General features: G+C 36.1%; 1 protein-coding gene across 1 annotated transcript in view; it reads right to left on the bottom strand.

Moving 5' to 3' along the window:
• The window catches only part of RNF217 (ring finger protein 217), a 169,612-nt gene that overhangs the window by 96,946 nt on the left and 48,505 nt on the right, over positions 1 to 24,161 (bottom strand). The window lies entirely within an intron of this gene.

Genomic DNA, 24,161 nt, shown 5'->3' with positions numbered 1-24,161 from the left:
ATGTATTAACAAAAACATATTTAAAAATGAATGGATATTTGAAAAATCCCTTTTTAGTAAATATAAATTACTCAGTCACCAAAGAGTCTTCAGATAGTTCAACAATAAGGATGTTTTTTAAAGAGCATTTGCCATGGACATGAAAGAAACATTTAGTCACAGATAGGAATCTGCCTTAGAGGTAGAAACAAAAGTATAGGGATAAATGGAACATCTCTTCAATAGGACAATGTACACAGTGCCAGCCCCTAGGGAGTTTATGATAAACATAAATCAATTAGGAGAGACAGTTCAAAAGAAAATCTCCAAATCTGTTGATAATATTAAGCACTGATATGTAGCAAAGTCACAAATTAACATGGCAGAGTCACACATCCTGTGCATTTGTCATATTGCATATTGTTTTCAGAGAAGAAACTGTTTATAGCAGGGCTATAACACAATGCAACAGAGTATCTGCATAATACATAGATACTGAATTAAAGTGAATTAACACAGAAAGCCCTTCAGACACTTCTGTCATCTGGAGAAGCTTTCCAGCAAATAAGAGCCAATCAATAGGTCTTAACATAACAATGCTGAATTTTCTATTGGTACTCTATTCATTATAAAATAAATTATTAAAATGATTTAAAAGGCCCATCTACATATCAGTATATGAAGCAGCAGTGGCCCCAGCCCTCTATAAAGCAAATTAAATGAAAACAATAGCTGTCCCCTAGTAGCTTAACAGTGGGAGGGCAATGAAAAGTCACGTAAATGTAGAGGTTAAACAGTCTGCCCTAAGAATAACTTCTTCCTTGTTCAAAATTATGAGAGGCACAATAAATAGGTTGTCCTGGATGAAAGTTTCTAAATTGGTTTTAGTGAGAAAAGGCCCAGGTCATCTACAGATGAAGATCTTCACAAATCAATTGTAGAACCAACTCAAATGATGGATCAGATGAAATAAATTGGAAACAAAGGGCAGGTTTCAGAATTTTGTAATAACATGTAGCTATCATATTTGTCTAGCCTGCCTGTCTCCTCTCATTTTTCAGCTCTCTACTCCAACTGGTGAGTTCTTTCATTTGAAGAAGTACATAGACCAAAACCTGTCTTCATTTCTTTCCAGGTTACACTACTGACCCATCTCTACAGGAGTTTCTACTCTGTCCCTTTGCCAAGTACCTTCCCCTTGTCACGTATCTTCCACTTGCCTCCCCCATATGTTTTAGCATCTCTCATTAGAATTTTAGCTCCTTGAGAGCTGCTTTCTTTCCTTTTTTCTTGTATTTTTATTCCCCCCTGGCATACAATAAGTACTTAATTTATGTGGTTGGTCTGTCTCTCCATCTCTCCATCTCTCCATCTCTCTCTCCCCATCTCCTCTCCCTCTCTCTATGTCTCTGTCTCTGTCTCATCCTGAATAAGGCCTCATGGTATACAAATGTAGCCACATCGATTTATTTCTCTAGTGTTTCAAAGCATTGAGGCATAGAAGTAAATAAAGTTCAATGGAAGCCAGAATACAAATATTGCCTCTTACTTACCAGCTCTTTGACCCTGGGCAAGTCACTTAAATTGTCAATCAGTTTATTTAGTGATTATTATGTGCCAGGCACTGTGTTCAACTCAAGAGAGATACAAAGTTGAAAATGAAAGGGGTACCCGTCCTCAAATAGATTACATTCTAATGAGAGAAAACATCCACATGCAAGATATACAAAATGAATACATGGTAATATGGGGGAAATCTGGTAATGGGTAAAGTATACTATCAGCTGGGGAATGAAAGAGGAGGAAAGACGATTCAGTTCTTGAATTTTTAAAATGAGGATAGTAGTAGCTGTAATATCTATTTTGAAGGGTTATTGTAATGATAAAATGAGATATGTATAAAGTACTTTTCAAACTTTAAAGCATTCCATAATTCAGTTAATAGGCACCCATTAAAATGTCAACTACTTAATATTAGTAATAAAATATTTAAGTAATGCAAAATTTTTAAAAACTTATTAAAAAATTTAGGTACCTGAGGAAAATGAATGCCTATTCATAATGCTCATGAAAATATTATCTTATGTTTCTAACTTGTTTTATACAAACTAATGTGCTTTCCAATATACATCATGGCATCTGATTCTCACAACTATCTTGTGAGGTAGATGATGGAATGTTGACCTGATTTACAGATGTGGAAAGTAAAGATCAGTGAAGTAACTTTTCAGAAATAATTTAGCTAATAAATTCCATTACCAAATTAGATCAGGTCTTCCAGTTCTTAATCCTTTGCTCTTCCCAGGGAACTAGCAGTCTCCTGTTAATGTTTAAACTTCCCCATATGAATGTTTTGATGTTAAATAACTGCTAAGCCCTATCACAAGAATTCTATGTCACACATAGTAAATAAGAGCTTCATCAACTTTTCAGCTCTAGTGTTTCTGTCAATGTCATTTGTTTTGGAGTAATGTTTATTCAGCTAGGCAACTGAAATAATTTAACATCAGTGAGAACAGGGCCCTTTAAGAAAAGCAAATTTCACAATTACAAATCAAGGTTCTGTAATCTTTCTACACCATCTGTACTATTGAAATCCAGTACTCAAATTTGTCAAAGAAGAACCTAATGTCCAAAAAACACCCCATAGGTCATTTGACCTCATTTAACAACTGGCTACCATTGTAGAAAGCACAGAGGTCCTAGCTATGTGACCTGGATAAGTCACTTAACCCCAAATGCCTAACCCTAACTGATCTTCTGACTTGGAACTAATATTAGTATCAATGCTAAAAAGAGAAAGTTTTCTTTTTCCTTAATTTAAAAGAATGCAGAGAAGGTAGGGTAAGGCTAGTCTGAATTCCAAATATAACCTAGTGGACAGTGGGCAGAAAATGTGCAATATGTCAACACAACAAACCACTCATCCCAAAGTCCTACTGAGAGGAGTTCTAGCAAAGGACTGACACTAGCAGCAATGAAATATGAGAGACAGAAATATACAATTAAGTTTGGACTCTGCAATAAGCAGAAACACTTTGTCCTAAGCTTAAAATGCTGTTCTTCATAAAGCTGAACAAGCTCAAAGGCAAACTGCATGACTCTGGACCAGAAGATTTTAATCTGTCAATAGCAATACTTAAGCACCGATCTGTGCTCTGTGAGAAGCACTGGGGGGAAAAATATGGAAAGACATTCGCTGCTCTCAAGGAGCTCATAGTCTAATGGGGGAGACATGAAAACAATTGTGCTCAAGCAGGATATATTCAGGAAAAATTGGATATAAATAACAGAGAGAAGGCATTTGAATTAAAGAGAAGTGAGGAAGGCACCATTTTAACTCAGACTGAAGAAAGCTGGGACAGCCAGGAGGCAGAAGTGAGGATGAAGAGTATTAAGGTAGGGGAGACAGCCAGTAAAAATGTGTGGGGCATGAGGACAAGCTAGGTGGCTCAGTGAATTGAGAGCCAGGCCCAGAGACAGGAGGGCCTAGGTTTAAATCTGACCTCAGATACGTCATAACTGTGTGACCCTGGGCAAGTCACTTAACTCTATTTGCCTCAGTTTCCTCACCTGCAAAATGACCTGGAGAAAGAAATGGCAAACCACTCCAGTATTTTTGCCAAGAAAACCCCAAATGGGGTCACAAAGAGTTGGATATGACAGAAGAAACTGAATGACAACAAAAAAAAGAATAAAACCAAAGAGCTGAATAAAACCAAAGAATTGTGAGGCTCAGACAGAGTATTATAAAAAGCATCAAGTATCAAACTTTAAAGACTGCTCAATTGCAATAAATACCAAATTTGCTTTCAAATTATTTCCCCTGTATTATCAAGGAAAAAAGCAGCCAATCTCTTAAAACTAATTCCATGTGGGTTTTCTTATAGATTGTTCCCTGTGTTTAAGTCTTCCATGACCCAATTTATACATATAAAACTATATAAATTTATATATATGTATATACAAATTTATGTGTGTACATTACATGTGCATATGTCCACATACATTGAAAGATAATTTCAAAAACAAGACATTATGCTAAAAAACAATTTATTAGGAAAGGTATTCCCTCATTTTAAAAATTTAAATAAAATTTTAAATCATTTTTTGACATTATTGCTTTTCATCATTTTTGCTATTATTCTTTTTAATATAAGCCAAAGTTAGAGGAGAAAAGTGTGGCCCCTATTCAGAAAAATTCAGGACATACTGTCATTAGCAAATCATTTATCCTCAAATAATTCAAGCGTGAACTGTCAGCCACTGAAATAAATCAGAATATTTCCTCTATTTAGTTAGTTAAAAGTTTCTCTATTTTCTTTCAGACTGCATAGGAATTAAGAAATATGGGAACTGGGGAAAGGCCATTAGATTTGTAAACTTAGAAATCATAAGTAACTTTGAAGAGGGCAGTTGCAATCAAATTGCAGTAAGAATGCAGAGGGTTTAGAAGAGAGTGAGAAGAAAAGATGTAGAAGGGCCAAATTTAGATGACTTTCTCAAGTTTAGCCACAAATGAGAACAGTGAAATAAATATTTATATATACATATATATATAGTAGTTATTGGGAGTAATAGTTGGATCAAGCAAGAGTTTTTTAAAGAGGAAGGAGACATCAGTGTTTCCACAGACATCAGAGAATAAAGGAGAGAATGGCATGGGATGAAGGATACAACTTAAGAAATTGGTATTGGTATGAGTGAATATAAAGGTCTTAGCGTGTAGTAATCACTGTACTAAATGCTGGAAATATAATTTTTATTTTTAAGAAGAGACAGTCCTCCCTTAAGAGGGTAAAACAACACACATGGGAGAGGTAGCAAGGGAAGGGAGATTTGTAATAGGGAGATACAAAAAGGAAAGAGAAGAGGGCAGACAGATGCTAAGAGGGCCTTAGTAGGTAGCTGGATGGAATGTGAAAGGACACCACATTCCTAACCCACTTGAGCTCTTATCCTCTAAATTTACAGGTGAAAAGAGACCATATGGAAGTGCCTGATCTAGACCTCCTGACTTCATATAGATAGAGTATAATTCCCATTTTACAAGTGAGGTAGGAAAGTGTGGCCCAGAAGTTAAATGACTTGCTAAAGATCATGAAGATATTTGGCAATAGAGAGGCTAAAACTCAAGGTCCCTGACTTCTAGAACAGAACTTTTGCCATTATATCAGGTTTATCCCCCCCACCCCCAATTTATTTCTCAGACTGATAAATAAAAGACTTCCTAGATCATCTAGACTTATTGCCTCATTTTATAGATAAGGAACCTGAGGCACATAGTGAGGAACTTAAGCAAAGTTACACAGGTAACAAGCTGGAGAGCCAAAATGTATATCCTCTTACTCTAAATCTATACTTATTTAATATTAAATATCAATAGCAACTGCAGAATTTAAATATAGTAAGCTGTTATTAACTTTTATTATGTGAAGAAATGACAAAGAACCTTAAAACACCCAAAATTTAAGAATGGTATACTACATGGTAGTATATTTGGAAATTCCTTACCAACATAAAAATTTGTACATTATTCAATAGAAATTCTTTTACTCAGCTGGATTTACCTCTTATGAGATATAGTAACTAAAACTGATTATCACAGGCAGCCAACAGATTAAGTATAAAATAGAAAATGACTCTAATCAGCAACCAGAAAATCACTTGTTAAAGAAAGTTGTTTTTTTTTCTTTGTTTGCTTTTGTTTTTAAGGTATGGGTTGAATTACATGTCCTCTGAAGTCCTTTTCAACCTTTAGAATTCTAGGATTCTGTAAATTCCAATTCTTTATTCATTACTAATTTCCTCTATTTCTTTTAGCAAGTCATTTGATCTCTCTGAAAATAGGGATAATGAAGTTTGCCTCACAGGGAAGTTGTGAGGATTAAATAATAAATGAATGTAATCACATTGTACAAGCACAAAGAGTCAGGTAAATTCTTAATTGCAGTAGTAGTTTTGGATTATGTGTTTTCTTTAGTCAATACCTACTTCAGAGGAAAACAAAACAAAACAAAAAATAGAACAATGTAGAAAATATCCGGTAGAAAACATAATTTCTATTTGCATACAATCCTTACAAAATATTATGATCTCTACTTCATGAAAAGTCAAAGATAATCAATGTAGTAAGTGCATTTAGTATTTTTTAAAAAGCCAATAACAGAAATGAATATGACTTATTCTGGGAATACTAACGCATCAACTTTCTTTGAATTATTTGTATCCTTTGAATTATCTGTATTCCAGGAGACTTGATGCTCTAAGAAAGCCAACCAAATAAAGGAAAGTTGTGGTAAGGTGATTTTTGTACAATGAATAATCCCTTTGAGTATCTTCCTTTTTTTTTCAGAAACAAATTGATATAAGACATATCTATCCTTGCATTACCTTTTAAATACTGTCTTTTACAAATTAACTATTAAGCAGAAGTTGAATGGGTGAGTTAGAAGCTAGTGTATGAAGTCATAAAATAGTTTCAGTAGGAAACTGCTCCCCAAAAAGTTAATGGAAATTAAACAAATAGAATTAAGAAATAATTAATTATATTTTAAAGCAAATTATCATATATAGCCAAAATTAAATGGACTAAATTAAATTCAATATATACTTGGCAATTGCTATAAGCAGAAGCAATGTGTTGGTCCTGGGACAATTGTCATCTGATTGAAGTCTTTCCTAGGCAGTAAGGGCATGCAATGTATTCGTTCTTGAAAACGTCAATGGGAAATTATACAATTTTAGATAAATATTTCTCTGTTAGATTTTAATTGACCTAACAAAAACTATTTTTGCCCTAGGGTGCATTCATTTTGTTGCCTAAATTACTGAGGCAACATATCATAGTAGTTAGGGCCCATGACAATTAGATAGAAAGTGTAAGTTTGAGTTTCAGTTTCCCCACTTAAGGATAAAAATACTGTGTCTACATCATAGGATGGTTGGCAAGATCAATTTAAACAACTTCCATAGAAATATTATATTGTTATTATTTCTAATCTTTTCTTAAGTTCTAATAATATAAGAAATCTTCCCACTATTATTAAACACTTTTTAGATATTTCTTTTTTCACTTTTCACCTATTTCTAAGGTGACTACCATCTTGCTTCACTTTCTACCACATTCTCTTCTTTTAAACAAAACAACTTAAACCTGTTCTGCTTCTAAAATCTTTTTTCCTCAGTGCTCTAGTCAGTTTTCTCCTATCATTTTCTCCAAAGTAAATAAATGCTTCTTTCAATGTTATTCTAAGACAGGATACATTAAGTTGTAATTTCACCAATCTTAGGTAGGATCAATTGAATTATTTTAACCCATGTTTACAGATATAACTGCAAAAATACAGTTTGCCAAGGCTGTGAATTGCCAAAATTGTAAAGATAATTTTTAGTGTCTTGTTTTAAATCAAAAATAAGTGGTCGCCATGGGATAAATTCCCAAATATGAAAATACCCAAGTCAGCTGGGTTTTATGGAGATTTTAATTAATGCAAATGAAGGAATTACGGGAAGGGAGAAAGAGTAAGAGGAAATAGTAGTAAGGGCCTAATGGCCTAGGCCTGAGCCTTAAGAGAGACTTGTCAAGTCTTTTATCACTCACCACTGTAAACCTTAAAATTTAAAATACAATTTCCACCCCACTCAGTCCTAACAGGATTTAGGAAGGGCTGCAGCATAGATCAAAATTTAATTATTTGAGAATGTGACCTTCAACAGACATGTGCAAAGCCCAGACCTCTGGGCGGTCCTGGGTTAAGCTAGAGCCTCCATTGGCACAGGGAAATTGATGGACAGTGATTGGTAGATGTGAGAACTGAGGGGAGGGAACTTGGATGGTTTCCTTAAAGATAGAGGGGTCTGAAGACTCAGGGTGGTGGTTGAGGAGTTTGTCTGAGTGGTTGGAGTGTGCTCTGAGAAGCTTGCTCTGAAGGAAGCTGAAGGTGGGGGCCTTTGAGACTGTTTCTCCATTTTGGTCACGTGAGTAATAGGGACTGATCTCTTTTCTTTGCCCCAGCTATCTAAGGGCTTGGGCCTTTTGGCCCAGCCTAAACAGAGGGGGTATTTAAGCCCTATTCCCTTCTCTCCCCTTTCGCTCTCTCTCTCTCTCTCTCTCTCTCTCTAATTCCTTTCTTCCTCCTGTTTGTAATTAAACTCTATAAAAGGCTGACGGCTGATTTGAGTTTTCATTTAGAAATTACATGGCTGAATTCCTTGGCGACCTTAAATTAATATATATATCAGTCTTTTAAAGTGATTTCCTTGTCACACCACAAGATTTGTCCCAAGCAAAACTCCAGTCCTTCACTGAAATCCTCAACTCCTGAACTGAGTTCAGAGACCCAGCTCCACCAACTAACTTAAAACTCCAACCTCTATGGCAAACTCCAACTAGTCCAAACTCCAACTAGTCCAAACTCCAACTAGTCCAAACTCCAACTAGTCTAAACTCCAACTAGTCTAAACTCCAACTCCCTCAATTTCGAACTCTCCTTCCTTTTAAAGAAATTTTCTTGTGTCACCTGCCCTAAATTTTCACATCTACCAATCACAGTGGAGGTTTTCCCCAGGGCTGACCATTCTTAGTTCACATCTTCTTTAGTTCTCACCTTCTCTGGGTAGACTAAAACTTCACACCTCTTTGCTAAGCTTGCCCTTTGTAAGTTGCTTGACTTTTTAGGGATTAATTTAACCTTTATAGGTACTTAGTAAGTACCCTTTTGTATTAGATCTAAAAATAGACCTAGCTTAAGGTTTAAGTATAAGTTGGGGACTTTTCATTGTTCAGTAAGGAGTTTACAACTTTATCTTACCCTAAGTCACTGTCTAAGTATGGGTGGAGTAATGTTAAAATTCTCAATACATTCCTGACCAACTACCTGCATTGTTTAAATGGGGAATAGCTAAATCAAATCTTCTAAGGTAGAGTCTGAGCAGTTTTAAGATTCACACAGAGTAACTACTACATGTCAAACATTGGTGCAGCATAATCTGTACATAAATACTTGACTTGCTATGTCCTAAAATATGTTTTGTTTTTTTTTAACAACTACTTTCAGTTTATGTCTTTCTTCCCATTTGCTGAGCACATTGGAAATCATCTTTGGCCTTCCCTCTAGTGTGGGAAAAGGTTATTTCTCCCCTCCTCCCTGGCAGCTATAGTGGCTGCTTACATTTGGCAGGAAAAATATAATATTTGTCTAGGTAAGCCTAAGACTGGATACCCAGGCCCTAGCCAGCTTTTAAGGACTAAATTCATTCCCTGAGTACAACTGACTAAATAATGATTCTGAGATGGATGTTTCTATCCTTGCTAGGAAAAGCTCAAGCTTTTGAGGCCAGGAAACGCTAGATATAACGCCAAAGGTTAACCTCTGAAACCAGTAATTAGGGGATTACCACTGTCAGTATGATAAGATCAAGGTATGCCCTCATGCAAGATGATAGAAATTTGGGACACTTACAGTAAGGAGGCAAGGTAAAGATCAAGTGAGTGTTCAATAGTATCACAATATCTCACATTTTAATGTTTTATATATCAACATCCTACAACAGTAACATAGGGATTTTGGTTACTGTTTCATGTTTTAAGTATATGCCAATTTGTACTTATGAGTCATTTGTATCTCAAACATTTATTGTTTGAAGAAATTAACAGCTGTAGAATTTGTAAAGTTTGAGTACTTTTTTTAGAAGGTACTCTACAAATATCTTTTGGAGGACAACCGAGACATAAGCCATATTGAACACTGTTTAAGAGATTTCCCCCAGAATTCCCAGGATTAAGACATCAATCAGAGTAGCAAAAAATCCCAATTCTCCTCTATAAAGCAAGGCTCCCCCAGGACATGGACCCAACCCCGGTGAGTAGAGAACTGGGGATCCTTAGTAGAAGATGGTATACAGTGCTCCTGGTTCATGAGTTCTAGGCCTAGAGATGGGAGGTCCTAGGTTCAAATCTGGCCTCAGACACTTCCCAGCTGTGTGACCCTGGGCAAGTCACTTGACCCCCATTGCCTAGCCCTTATCACTCTTCTGCCTTAGAGCCAATACATAGTATTGACTCCAAGACAGAAGGTAAGGGTTTAAAAAAAAAAAACACCAAAAGGCTGAATTCTAGAATACTCAGGTTTAGGGGGAAGGACAAAGGAAGGTCCCAGGCCCCTCCCCAACCAAGAGCACCAAGCCTCCAGTGGTAGCTCAAACCTCTGGGCTGGCAAGGGTGCTGATCTGGAGGGAGTACCTTGTGGGCAAAGCTGTGCCAGGCTCAGTGTATCAAACACAGGCAGTAGGGAAGCAGTTGGAGAAGAAGTGCAGAACAGTCATCGTGGTTACAGTAGAAGAGACACTCCGTATTACTGCCCCCCCAACCCAGGTTTTGGCCTCAGGACATATCCAGTTCAACCCAGCTGGACTTAATCCCATCAAAACCTTAGGAGGGCAGAGAAGCTCAGGCTCCAACAGACTGCTCTGAGATTTGCTGACAAAGCTCCAAGGGTGAAGGCTGACAGAAAAGCCCAAAACCACAGATTAAAAAAAAAATAATAAGAGGAGCAAAAGCTCAGGCAACTATAGGAAGAAGGGGTAAATATGGGCAAACAACAGAAAAAGAAAAAAGAAATTACAATCAACAGCTTCTATACAGGCCATGAACAAAGAACAAACAGAATAGAGAAAGATGAGGGAACACCAAGCAAAAAACCAGAAACCTCAACAAATTGGATACAGGTTTTGGAAGAACTCAAAATACAATTCAAAACACAATTAAGAGAGGCAAAAGACAACTGGGAAGACAACTTAAAAAGCAAGATAAGTCATCTTGATATAGAAAACAGTGCCTTAAAAACCAAAATTAATCAGCTTGAAAATGAGGCAAAGGGGATGAAACATGAGGCAAAGAAGATGAAAGATGACCGCCAAAGACCACAAAACAGAAGATTTAGAAAATCGTTCCAGGAGAGACAACTTAAGAATCATTGGTCTACCAGAAGACCATGACAAAAGAAAAAGCCTGAACATCATACCACAGGAAATTATCCAAGAAAACTGCCCTGATATTCCAAAACAAGAGGGAAAAGTGGAGATTGAAAGAATTCACAGATCACCTCTTGTACTAAATCCCCAACTGACAACACCCATGAAAGTTAAAGCCAAATTCAAGAACTATCAGACCAAGGAAAAAATATTACAAGCTGCTAAGAAGTCATTCAGAAACCATGGAACCACAGTGAGGATAACACAGGATCTCACAACATCTAAATTAAAGGACCGAAAGGCATGGAATATGATATTCCTGAAAGCAAGGGAACTAGGTCTACAACCAAGAAACAACTACCCAGCAAAACTGACTTTATTCTTACAGGGGAAAGTATGGTCATTTAAAAAAATTTGTAAAGAAAAGACCAGACCTGAACAGAAAATTCAATGCCCAAGCACAGAACTCAAGAGAATCATAAAAAAGTAATTAAGAAAGAGGGGGGAAAAAACAAAACCAACCCCCCCCCCAAAAAAAAACATTTTTTAAACATTTTATTTGGTCATTTCCAAACATTATTCATTGGAAACAAAGATCATTTTCTTTTCCTCCCCCCTCCCCCACATAGCTGGCACTCGATTCCACTGGGTATCACATGTATTCTTGATTCTAACCCATTTCCATGTTGTTGGTATTTGCATTAGAGTGTTCATTTACAGTCTCTCCTCAGTCATATCCCCTCCACCCTTGTAGTCAAGCAGTTGCTTTTCATCAGTGTTTTTACTCCCACAGTTTATCCTCTGCTTGTGGATAGTGTTTTTTAGATCCCTGCAGATTGTTCAGGGACATTGCATTGACACTAATGGAGAAGTCCATTACATTTGATTGTACCACTGTGTATCAGTCTCTGTGTACAATGTTCTCCTGGTTCTGCTCCTTTCTCTCTGCATCACTTCCTGGAGGTTGCTCCAGTCTCCATGGAATTCCTCCACTTTATTATTCCTTTGAGCATAATAGTATTCCATCACCAACATATACCACAATTTGTTTAGCCATTCCCCAATTGAAGGGCATCCCTTCATTTTCCAATTTTTGGCCACCACAAAGAGTGCAGCCATGAATATTCTTGTACAAGTGTTTTTCCTTATTATGTCTTTGGGGTTCAAACCCAGCAGTGCTATGGCTGGATCAAAGGGCAGACAGTCTTAGATCACCCTTTGGGCAAAAAACATTTTTTTAAGAGACCCAATGAAGTAAAATGATACGTATACCTATAAGAAAAGAGGTCATTGGTAATTCTTTAAATTGTTATTACCACCTGGGCAGCTAGAAGAATTACACTTAGAGGGAACAGTGACAAACTCTATAGGATGAAATGTCGTGTTTGTGTGTGTGTGTGTGTGTGTGTGTGTGTGTGTAACTAGAGCTAAAACAAGAGGTTAATACTAAAAGAAATGGGAAAAGAAACAAAAGGGGTTAAATTTATATGTTACAAAGAAGCTCATGGTGGGATGGGGCAGAACATCAATACACTGGAATAGTAAAGTGGTTGGAGAAAGGAACTACTCAAATCTTAAGTGCATTGAAATTGACTCAAAGAGGGAAGAACAATCAAATACATTGGGGCAGAGAATTGTTTTTTGCCCTATAAGGAAGTAGAAGGGTAACAGATGGATTCGTGAGGAGGGAGGTAGTACAAGGGAAGGAGAGGGTGGGGGGAGTAGTTTTAAAAGATTGTAAATAAGAGGAGAATAAGAAGGGAGCAGGGGTAGAAAGGGAAGTAAAATAAGGGTGGGAATTAGGGGGACAGATGAAAAACAAAAAATTGGCATAGAAGGAAATAGTGAAAGAAGAAAACGCAAGTCTAGGAGTGGAAATCAAAATGCTAGGAAATACATAGCTGGAAATCACAACTCTGAATGTGAATGGAATAAACCCATAAAACTCAAGCAAATAGCAGAGTGGATTAGAATCCAAAACCCTACTATATACTGTCTACAAGAAACACTCATGAGGAAGGTAGACACACATAGGGTAAAAGTAAGAGGATGGAGCCAAATGTATTGGGCATCAACTGATAAAAAAGAAGGCAGGACATAGCACTGCTGGGTCTGTACCCCAAAGAGATAATGGACAAAAAGACTTGTACAATAATATTCATAGCTGCGCTCTTTGTGGTGGCCAAAAACTGGAAAACGAGGGGATGCCCATCAATTGGGGAATGGCTGAGCAAATTGTGGTATATGTTGGTGATGGAATACTATTGTGCTAAAAGGAATAATAAAGTGGAGGAGTTCCATGGAGACTGGAACAACCTCCAGGAAGTGATGCAGAGCGAGAGGAGCAGAACCAGGAGAACATTGTACACAGAGACTAATACACTGTGGTATAATCGAACGTAATGGACTTCTCCATTAGTGGCGGTGTAATGTCCCTGAACAATTTGCAGGGATCTAGGAGAAAAAAACACTATTTATAAGCACAGGATAAACTATGGGAGTAGAAACACCGAGGAAAAGCAACTGCCTGAATACAGCAGTTGAGGGGACATGACAGAGGAGAGACTCTAAATGAACACTCTAATGCAAATATTATCAACATAGCAATGGGTTCAAATCAAGAAAACATGTAATGCCCAGTGGATTTATGCGTCGGCTATGGGGGGGGAGGAAAGGAAAATGATCTATGTCTTTAATGAATAATGCTTGGAAATGATCAAATAAAATATTAAAAAAAAAAAGAAGGCAGGAGTCGCAGTCACGATATCTGACAAAGCCAAAGTAAAAATATATCTAGTTAAAAGAGATAGGGAAGGTAATTACATCCTGATAAAAGGCAATATAGACAATGAGGAAATATCAGTACTCAACATGTATTCATCAAATGGCATAGCATTCAAATTTCTAAAGGAGAAACTAGTGGAGCTCAAGGATGAAATAGATAGAAAAACTAGATTTTCTAGTTCAGGGGACCTGAACCTTCCTCTATCAGAACTAGATAAATCAAACCAAAAAGTAAATAAGAAAGAGGTGAGAGAAGTGAATGAAATCTTAGAAAAATTAGAGTTAGTAGATATGTGGAGAAAAATAAATAGGGACAAAAAAGAAATACACCTTCTTTTCAGCAGCATGTGGTACATTCACAAAGATTGACCGTGTGCTAGGACATAAAAACATTGCAAACAAGTGCAAAAGAGCAGAAATAATTAATGCAACCTTCTCAGATCAAAATGCAATGAAAATAATAATTAGTAAGGAGAGTAAGGAGAGGCAAATAAAAAATTAATTGGAAATTAAACAATAAGATTCTCCAGAATCTGTTAAAGAACAAATCATAGAAACAATAATTTCATTGAAGAAAATGACAATGATGAGACATCCTTTCAAAATCTATGAGATGCAGCCAAAGCAGTACTCAGGGGGAAATTTATATCCTTGAGTTCATATATTAGCAAATTAGAGAGGGCAGAAGTCAATTAATTGGGCATGCAAATTAAAAAACTAGAAAAACTAAAAAGTGAATAAATTAAAAACTCTTAGATGAAGACTAAATTAGAGATCCTAAAAATCAAAGGAGAAATTAATAAAATTGAAAGTCAAAGAACTATTGATTTAATAAATAAGACTAGAAGCTGGTATTTTGAAAAAAAAAAACAAATAAAATAGACAAAGTACTGGTCAATCTAATTAAAAAAAGAAAAGAAGAAAACCAAATTGACAGTATCCAAGATGAAAAGGGAGACCTTACCTCTAATGAAGAAGAAATTAAGGCAATCATTAAAAACTATTATGCACAATTATATGGCAGTAAATATGGCAATCTAGGTGATATGGATGAATATTTACAAAAATATAAATTTCCTAGACTAACAAAGGAAGAAATAGACTACCTAAACAACCCCATATCAGAAAAAGAAATTGAACAAACCATCAAAGAACTCCCTAAGAAAAAATCCCCAGGTCCAGATGGATTCACAAATGAATTCTATGAAATATTCAAAGGGCATCTAATTCCAACATTATACAAACTATTTGACAGAATAAGCAAAGAAGGAGTTCTACCAAATATGGTACTGATTCCAAAGTCAGGGAGGTCAAAAACAGAGAAAGAAAACTACCGACCAATCTCCTTAATGAATATAGATGCAAAAATGTTAAACAGGATACTGGCAAAAAGACTCCAGCAAGTGATCACGAGAGTTATTCACTATGACCAGGTAGGATTCATAAGAATCAAATGTATTGGACTTCTCCACTAGTGGCAATGCAGTGATCCTAAACAACTTGGAGGGATCTACGGGAAAGAATACTATCCACATTTAGAGGAAAAATTCTGGGAGTAGAGATACAGAAGAAAAACAACTGCTTGACTACATGGGTCGAGGGGATATGTTTGGGGATATAGACTCTAAATGAACATCCTAATGCAAACATCAACAACATGGAAATAGGTTTTGATCAAGGATACATGTAATACAAAGTAGAATTGAGCATCACCTATGGGAAGATTAGGGGAAGGGGAGGGAGGAAAATAATATGATTCTTGTAACCAAGGAATTATGTTCTAAATTGACTAAATAAATTAATTTAAAAAAATAAAATGGGAGGGAAAAAATAAAAAAATAAAACAATAACAACAACAAAATAATAAACATTATCTGAAATGTTACTGCCAAAAAACCAAAAGAACTACACTTTGTGCTAAGTACTATGCTAAGCACGAGGTACTATACTTTTTTTATTTTTATGTTGTTTTTATTTCTTCCTCTTATAAGTGAACTGTTTTTACCCTAAAAGGGAATTACCAATAAAGCATTTTCAATAACCTTTAAAAAAATTAAAATAAAAGGCTGTCCCAGAAAGTCTTAGTGCAACATTATTGAGGGTTCATTTGAGAACTATAGTTCTTAGTGCTTCATCTCCCTTCTGGCATCCCTACAGTCTATGATTACATAGCAATCTGCTATGGACTTATTACTCACATTGAATTCTGCTTATTAAACTATTCTTCAATTTGATACCCATGTATTTACTTATAATATTGTATCTTTAAAATAATTTAGATGATAGTATCAGAGTGTGTTTGATAGACACTAAAACTTGTACCTTAGAAATTTTATTTAAAAATCAAGAAGGGGCAATTAGTAAATTCAGTGGATTGAGGGTCAAGGATACAGATGAAAAGTGCTGGGTTTAAATCTGACCTCAAGACATGTTCTAGCTGTGTGACCCACAGCAAGTCATTTAACCCCTATTGCCTAATCCTTACTGCTTTTCTGCCTTGTAACCCTAGACAATTCTGATTCTAAGATGTTAGATAGAAGTTTAATTTTTGAAAAATAAAATAAAATAATCTAGAAGATATAAATTTAGATATCCAATAATAGGATACCTCTCAATGCAGCATTGCTGGCCAACTTCTTCTCCTATGGGGATGCTTTCCTGACCCTACCCCTAATTGTTACTGCTTACTCCTTTCTAAAATTATTTTGCTATTATGTGCCTATTTATATCCTTCCACTAGAACACAAGATTCTCAAGAGCAATTCTTCATTTTCATCTTTGTATCCCAAGCACCTAGCACAGTGCCTTGTATTTAAGAAATATTTCTTGAACTGAAATGAATAAAAGAATAACATGGAAATTTAAAACTGCCTTCATTAAAGCAAATAGAATTTATTATTGTTCAGTCATTGCAGTCCTGTTCTCTTCATGACCCCATTCAGGGTTTTCTTGGAAAACATATTGGAGTGGTTTACCATTTCCTATTTCAGCTCATTTTTACAGATAAGGAAACTGAAACAAACAGGATCAAGTGACTTGCACAAAGTCACACAGCTAGTAAAATACTAACTTCTAGGTACCAAAGAAAACTTGAAATACATTTATATTTTGGAAAATTGTCCGTTATAATGAAATGGCTAAGACATGTTAAAATGCAAGTCTTTAAAAAAGGCAATTTCAGGGGCACCTTTAGCATTTGGGGTTGCCTATGGGACATTGACAAGGAAAGGAAATTAAACCATTAAAGAGTTAATTTAGTTGAACAAAGGGCAGAAACCTTCAAGCTCTGCCAAGAAGGTAGAATGTTTCTAGTCAACCTCCTTATCACTGCTCTCCCAACCCCCACCTGAAAAATCAGAACTGTTATGTTATTAATACATTAATGATACACGCATATTACAAACCCAAAAGATTCCTTTTAAATCCCACAAGATGATTACTGCCAAACAAGGCTAAGGAGCACCAAGGGAAATTCTAGGAACATTTAATGGAAGCACTTTCAATTAACAGGAGAGAGTATATTAAAAACTCATCCTTCTTAGTGTGAAACAGCAAATACTAGTTATAAATCTGTCTTTACTGATGAAGTCTCTGGAGTGATATTTTAGCCACTATGGAAATTTTTAAAAATAGAAGATCCCAAATAGGCACATGGGTGAACTAACAATTGTCATGAAGGTAGTCTGAGTGTTTTTACAAAATCACAATTGGAACTGTTCTTGGAAGACATTCTGTCCAACTATATGTGAGCAAGCCCAAGAAATGGTCATGTAAATTTTGCTTGAAGACCTCTAATTGGGTGAATACCTATCAGGGAAGCCTCTTAAATTATTGGTTAGCTTTATTTTTCCTCTTGCAACCAAATGTTTCTAACTATTGATCCAAATAAGAAATTTTAACTGTACTTAGAAAGCATCGCAAAAAATATAACTTTCAAGTCCTACTTTATGTGTACAGGTGAAAGGAGTTTTAAAAACTACCAAAAAATGTTGAGATATAAGAAATGTGGAAGGACATGGGAAAGTTTACCAGCTGATCTTCACATACTCTATGAATTGCTTTCATCTCCGGTTGCTTGTGCCAAAATATATGTATTTAAGGGTTATATCATATATATAGAAATTGGAATGAGAGAGCCAAAAATCAGACAAACTAGCATTGTTCCAAGTCCAGGGCCCTAAGAAATTACTTTGAATAAGTAAAAATATTAATAAATATTGAAACAAAATATAAAATATAATTAGAGAATCATATATCCTCAAGATTGCATGGACCTCATTGGATGACACAGTCTAATACCCTGCCTTGAGGGAGCTAAAGTATGACTCTATTTTTCAGACTGGCAATTAAAGTACTATAAATTTTAAGTACTACTTTGTCACATCAGAAGGAAGGTGACAGTATGGGAACTAGAAGCCAGGATTATTGCAATACACTTTTCTATCCTCAGAATCAAAACTAAGAACTCAACTCTGATACAAATTATATTGTTGGGGGAGGGGGGCGCAATACAGAGGACAGCGTACTCAGGTCAGGCATTGTCATGTGAAACCAGTAAAAACTGGTTTGACTAATATTGCTGTTTCTTTGTCTTTCTACATAAGCTTGGTCCTAAGGGGCTATGGGCTTTCAACCAGAGTACAAAAACCATTGCACAGATGCCATATCTAGAAGCTACCCTACTGTGTACTTTCCTCTGACAGGATCAGTGGAGGTCAAAAACCTAGACTTACATTGATAGCATCTGTTATCCTCTTACTTTAGTAAGTAGCAGTAAAATCCTGTTAACTACTATCCATATAACTCTGCTATTCTTCATATGAAGTCTATTGAAGTAGAAAAAAAAAAGAAGTAGTTTCCAAAAGAGTCCAGACAGAATCCCTAATTTTCAAAGCCCCTGGATTAGAAGGAGGAATAGGTAGCTGGAAAGGTGCTCTGCGGTAGGAGTAAAATCTTCACTCCTGTTTCCATGAAAGCTAGGTTATTTTTTTCTTAAAAGGTACCACTTTTTTTGGTGGTGGTCCCTTGATTTTTTAAGAGTATCAAAGATGTTACTTGCGTTATCTTGATTTGTACATGAATTATATTTAAATGTGCAAAGTTGTACAAGGTCATCAACCTTCCGTGGCAAGACAAAAGCCAAGACAATTGGCGATGGTCTGGGATGAAATGGATGAGCTTGGTATCTTTGATACCTGACCAAGCTATGAGAACTCCATAGCACCTGTTTCAGCTGCCTTCATGGCCACTGAAACAAACTGTTCTCATCCATCCATTCTGCTAAGGAAAGTCTTCACATGCTTGTGGTAGACATCCTCTTAACTTACTAATGGGTTTGAGACCTGTTGGCTACTCTCAACCTAGCTGGCTGGCTCAGCTGACTAAAGACTCAGGCTACTGACACCACTTCTTAGTTTTCTGAGTACAAAGTTGTCATCAGGAGCTCTAGGGACTGTCTGATTCTTGGCTAGTAGAAAAAGATGGTCAAATCAAAGAAGTTTTGCTCAACTGGATCAATCTGAGATGTACCCAGTCTTGGTTCTGTATCTTCTTGCTATTTTTTTATTTACTCCTACCTACTGAATTCTTAAATAAATTCTTAAACAAATAATTAAAAAATAGATTCTTAAAAATTCTTAAAAAAATAATTTTAAAAAATACTTTAAAAAATTAAACAAATAATTTTAAAAAGAATAATAATCAAAATCAATTACATCAATGTATATATGCAAAATTCTATTGCCACAGTTCCCTTTCTCTCTACTGAGAAGAAATGGGTTTCATTGCCTATCTTCTAAAACCAAGACTTATTGAATACAAATTATTGCAAAAAATTTGAATTTGGTTGCTTTTTAGTACTATTTTCATGAATGGGTAAAGAAAAAAAGGTATTTATTAAGTGCTTACTACATTCTAGGAATTGTGCTATATAATAGGGATACAAATACAAGTAAAAAAAAGAAAGTTCTGGTCCTCAAGGAGCTTATATACTAAAAAAGGGAAGATAAAGGGAATGGATGTTTTGGAAAAAAAATCAGAGAGAATAGTGGTTGAAATCATAGGGCAAATATCTGGTGTATTTGTTGATTACTGTTCTTAGAGCTAGAGGTAGAGAGGGGAAGAATGGGATCACTTCTAGAAGTAATAGGTAGAAGGGAAGGCAGCAGATTATGTTTTTTTTGATCCTACTTACTTTTCTCTATATTAACTCATAGAATTATTTCTCATTTCACTAAATTCTTACTATTTGACATTTCTTTTGTTGAAGCAATATTCCATTAGATTCATATATCACATTTTTTCAGTCATCCCTTAATCAATGGACAATTACTTTGTTTCCAGATTTTCTTTTTATAACTACAAAAAATGCAGATACAGATTTTGGCATATGTGGTACTTTTGACCTCCTTGGGATACATATTACATATGTGATCTCTAAATTTTCATTTCAACAGTACAAACTTTCAGAAGGAAAAATTGTAAAGTTCTGCAAGTAGGAAGTATTCTAGAACTTTAAAAAACATCCATGTATGAATGTAAAACAAATAACCCCACTCATACTTTGAGAATAAGAGATATTATTTGTGTCACAGCAGGCTAGAACCCATCAAGAGGAATGCCCAGACCCTCTGCCTCATTTGCTCATTGCCTTATTCATTTTCCTATCAGACAAGTATATTAATAAGGAGAACTCCCAAAGGAAACCCTCTCAGGGCACATTAGCATCTGTTCAATAATTTCTCATCTTAGAGAGCTACTTTCTCCACTTATCAAGGGTAATTTGGCCTCTGATTCTGAATGGCCACATTAAAATCTGAGGAAGTATAAAGATGTTTGTTTCATTTTGTAATTTTTCCTATTCCCTTTAGGATGAAGATATGATAAATGTAACCCAAACTATCCCCCTACAGTTACCCCGATTGAAAATCTCCACTTGTTTCACCTTCAAGTTTCAGCAGCCTTTTGTACAATAGAATTTAACCTTAGATTTCAAATACAAATGTATTCACAATTTAACATGATTAAATATGAATTTATGGATTCATTTTTTATCACATTTTTTCCTACACATAGAATAATGTTCATGTAACAAAAAGACATGTCTTGTCACTTTAACAGCAAGGCATACATTTCATGATGCAATACAATTCATGAGTTATTAAAACAACACTGGGACAGCTGAAGAATGAGTACTGTTATGTTCTCAGTATAGAGCTTTATGTAAATGAAGTAATGAATGGGAACTTGTGAGGCTAGTGAGAAAGCAGTATGGTTACATATCCACTCCCTAGTTGTAGACTAACATAGCCAGAAGGATAGGTTTCATCATCACTTATTAAGTGCAATTAAAAAGGGAAGGTAAGAGAGGCTCAGACTAAGCTACAAGATCTATCTTCAGCAAACTTTGAGTCCCTGAGGGAAGAGGCTCTCTCTCTTTTTATTTCTATCCCAAAGCCTAGTAAACTGCCTGAGGTACAGTAGGTGCTTAATAAACACTTGCTGCTGGATTGCTTCTAGTTTTATCTTTTAATAAAAATTTTAGCCCATGAGTAGCTATTAGCTAAAACCTGATCTTAGTCATTTCCTTCTCTCCACATCCAGCCTAATCAAATGCTTCCTTGTGTTTTACAATCCTTATACTCCTATACTTGACCCTTTGATCATCAACTTTCTCTAATTTCCATTTTCTTCTTATCCACTGGCACCTTCCCCACTGCTTAAAAACATGCCTTTGGCATTCAAAGCCCTTTACAAAGGGTGTATGGATATTGAAGGAGGAAAAGCACCTCTGGTGTGAGAGCTTGCCAAGCTCTTTGCCTGGCTGCTCATCTACTTTTTGTTATCCACCTGGTGGCCATACCATGGTAAACCATCCCAGCACATGGGCTAAACCAGGTGGAAGGTAAATGAGGAGCTACAAATCCACTGGTGAGGTAGGGGAATGTTTACCCCAAGTGTGTAAAGATTTCCTCTGATGGAATGGGTGGATGAGAACAATTTGTTCTCATGAAGGCCATGAAGGCAGCTGAAACAGGCAATGTGGAGTGCTTAGAGCTTGGTCAGAGGTCAAAAGTGCCATGGTCATCCAATGCGTTTGGCCCATTACCCAAGCTGTCATTCTGACTTTTGTCTTGCTACCAGACTAAATTCAGTGACTCCAGAAGAGAAAGTGAGGCTGATTAGCTGACGACTATGTGTAATTCATGCACTAATCAAAACATCACTCCATGAAGTCACTGCATATAAAGGATAAACAACAAATATGCCAGAATACCATTTCTTCTTAAAAACTCTTTTACTTGATATTATGTGTAACAGTCAAAAGAGTGGTAGAGTGGTTGGCATAAACTGTTACAGATACAAGAGTGGTTGCCTTAAACTGTGACCGCAAAAATATGGTTTCAAATAAAAAATAAAGTGGTCGCCATGGGGAAATTCCCCTCCAAAAATATACCCACATCAGCTGGGTTTTATAGAGATTTTAATTAATACAAATTACGGAATTAATGAAAGGGAGAGAGAGTAAGAGGAAATAATGAGAAAAGGGCTAGGCCAGCCTACGCTTAAGCCTTAAGAGAGAGATCAGTCAGTCTTTAATCCACTCACCACAAGATTTGTCCCAAGCAAGATTCTAGTGTTTAGAGAGACCCATCAGGTCAGCTCCTCAGCTCCACTAAGTTCAGCCACTGAGCCCTCCAATTCAGCTTTGGCAAGCTCCCTCTCCAGAGGCCTTTCTGACCTCCTTTTAAAGAGAATTTTCTCCTATGTCACCTCCCCTAAGTTCTCACATCTACCAATCACAGTCGATGTTTTCACAGGACTGACCATTCTTAATTCACATCTTCTTTAATTCTCAACTTCTCTGGGTAGACTAAAACTTCTGAGTACGTTCACACCTCTTTGCCCCTCACAAGTTTGCAAGTTGCTTGACCTTTTAGTGATTAATTTGACCTTCATAGGTACTTAGTACCCTTTTGTATTAGATTTAAAAATAGACCTAGCTTAAGAGCTTTTGCCTCACTATAAGTATGAATTAAGTACTTTTCATTGTTCAGTAAGGAGTTTACAACTTTATCTTCCCCTAAAGTATGCTTAAGTATGGGTAGAGTAATGTTAGAGTTCTCACATTCCTGATCAAGTACCTTCATTGTTTAAAATGGGGAATGGTCTTAACCAAATGTTCTAAGGTAGAGTCATGAGAATCTTTAACATTCACAAGTCTGAGAAATTTTAAGATTCACATATGATCTAATCAAGCTATTATACTATCTCTTCTTTCCCCAGCTAAACTCCTTCCTTTTTTCCATCTCACTCTGCCCCCAATAATGTAGCTTCAAATCTCATCACTTGATTGATGAGTCAAATTGGTACAGTAGAATGAGCACCATTTCTTGGAGTCAAAGGACCCAATTAAAACCATACCACTGATGCTTATGACCTTGAGAAATCAAATCAACAAGCATTACTCAGTACCCAGTATGATTCAAGCACTTTGCTAAGTGCTGGAGATAAAATACAAAAAACGGCAAAAACTAGCTCGAGAGGCTTCTCGGAGAAGGTAGAATTTTAACTGAGACTTGAAGGAAGTCAGAAGGCAGGAGTCAGAGATAAGGAAAGAAAACAGTCTAGGCATAGGGGACAGCCAATGAACACACCCAGAGCCTAGGGTGTCTTGTATATGGAAAAGGAAGCCAAGCACCCAAGTTCATCAACTCAGAATTATCCTTGATTCTTCATTTTCCCTCAGTCAGTTACCTAGTCAAGTCAGTTCTACATATAGTACATTTCTCTCTCATGTCACAACTTTAGAAGAAGCCCAGTAACACCTTGTATTTATGTAGTATGTTATTGTTTACCAAGGGCTTTATAGACAAATTATCTAAAACGATCCATTTGACAGGGTTGTAGGGGTAGATAATGCAAGTATTATTCTTGTTTTACAAATCAGAAACTTAACCATCCAGAAACATTAACCTTGATGTCCCGTCCAAGGTTGTGCAGCCAATAAATGTCAGGGCCAGGACTCAAAATAAGACTTTCTGACATGAGATAAACAGTTTGCCTCAAGGGCTAAAAGTATTTTATTCCTCTAAAGTCTACCCCCCCAAAAAATAATTCCTTTGAGGTATATGCTAAAACTTATTTAGGAAAAAATTAATTCTAAAATTCAGTATCTTGCCATAACTTATCTAATGATAACTATAACAAATTAGCAAGTAGCTCATACTTTGCACCTAATTGTGTAAATTTCATTGAGACACCTTAGCTAAAGTTCTGTGCATTTCATTCCCATGACATGACCAAGAATGTATGGAAATGCATGAAACCTCTGTTATAAAGTCCGTTAATACCTATTTGCATCTGAATAATAATGAGAACTTGTCATTGTAAATGCCTTTTCAGTAAGTTGCCAAGATGACTAG

Source organism: Monodelphis domestica, chromosome 2 (assembly GCF_027887165.1).
Source record: "Monodelphis domestica isolate mMonDom1 chromosome 2, mMonDom1.pri, whole genome shotgun sequence".
NCBI lineage: Eukaryota > Metazoa > Chordata > Mammalia > Didelphimorphia > Didelphidae > Monodelphis > Monodelphis domestica.
The sequence above is the reverse complement of the archived record's forward strand: the minus strand, read 5'-3'. Positions and strand labels throughout refer to the sequence as shown.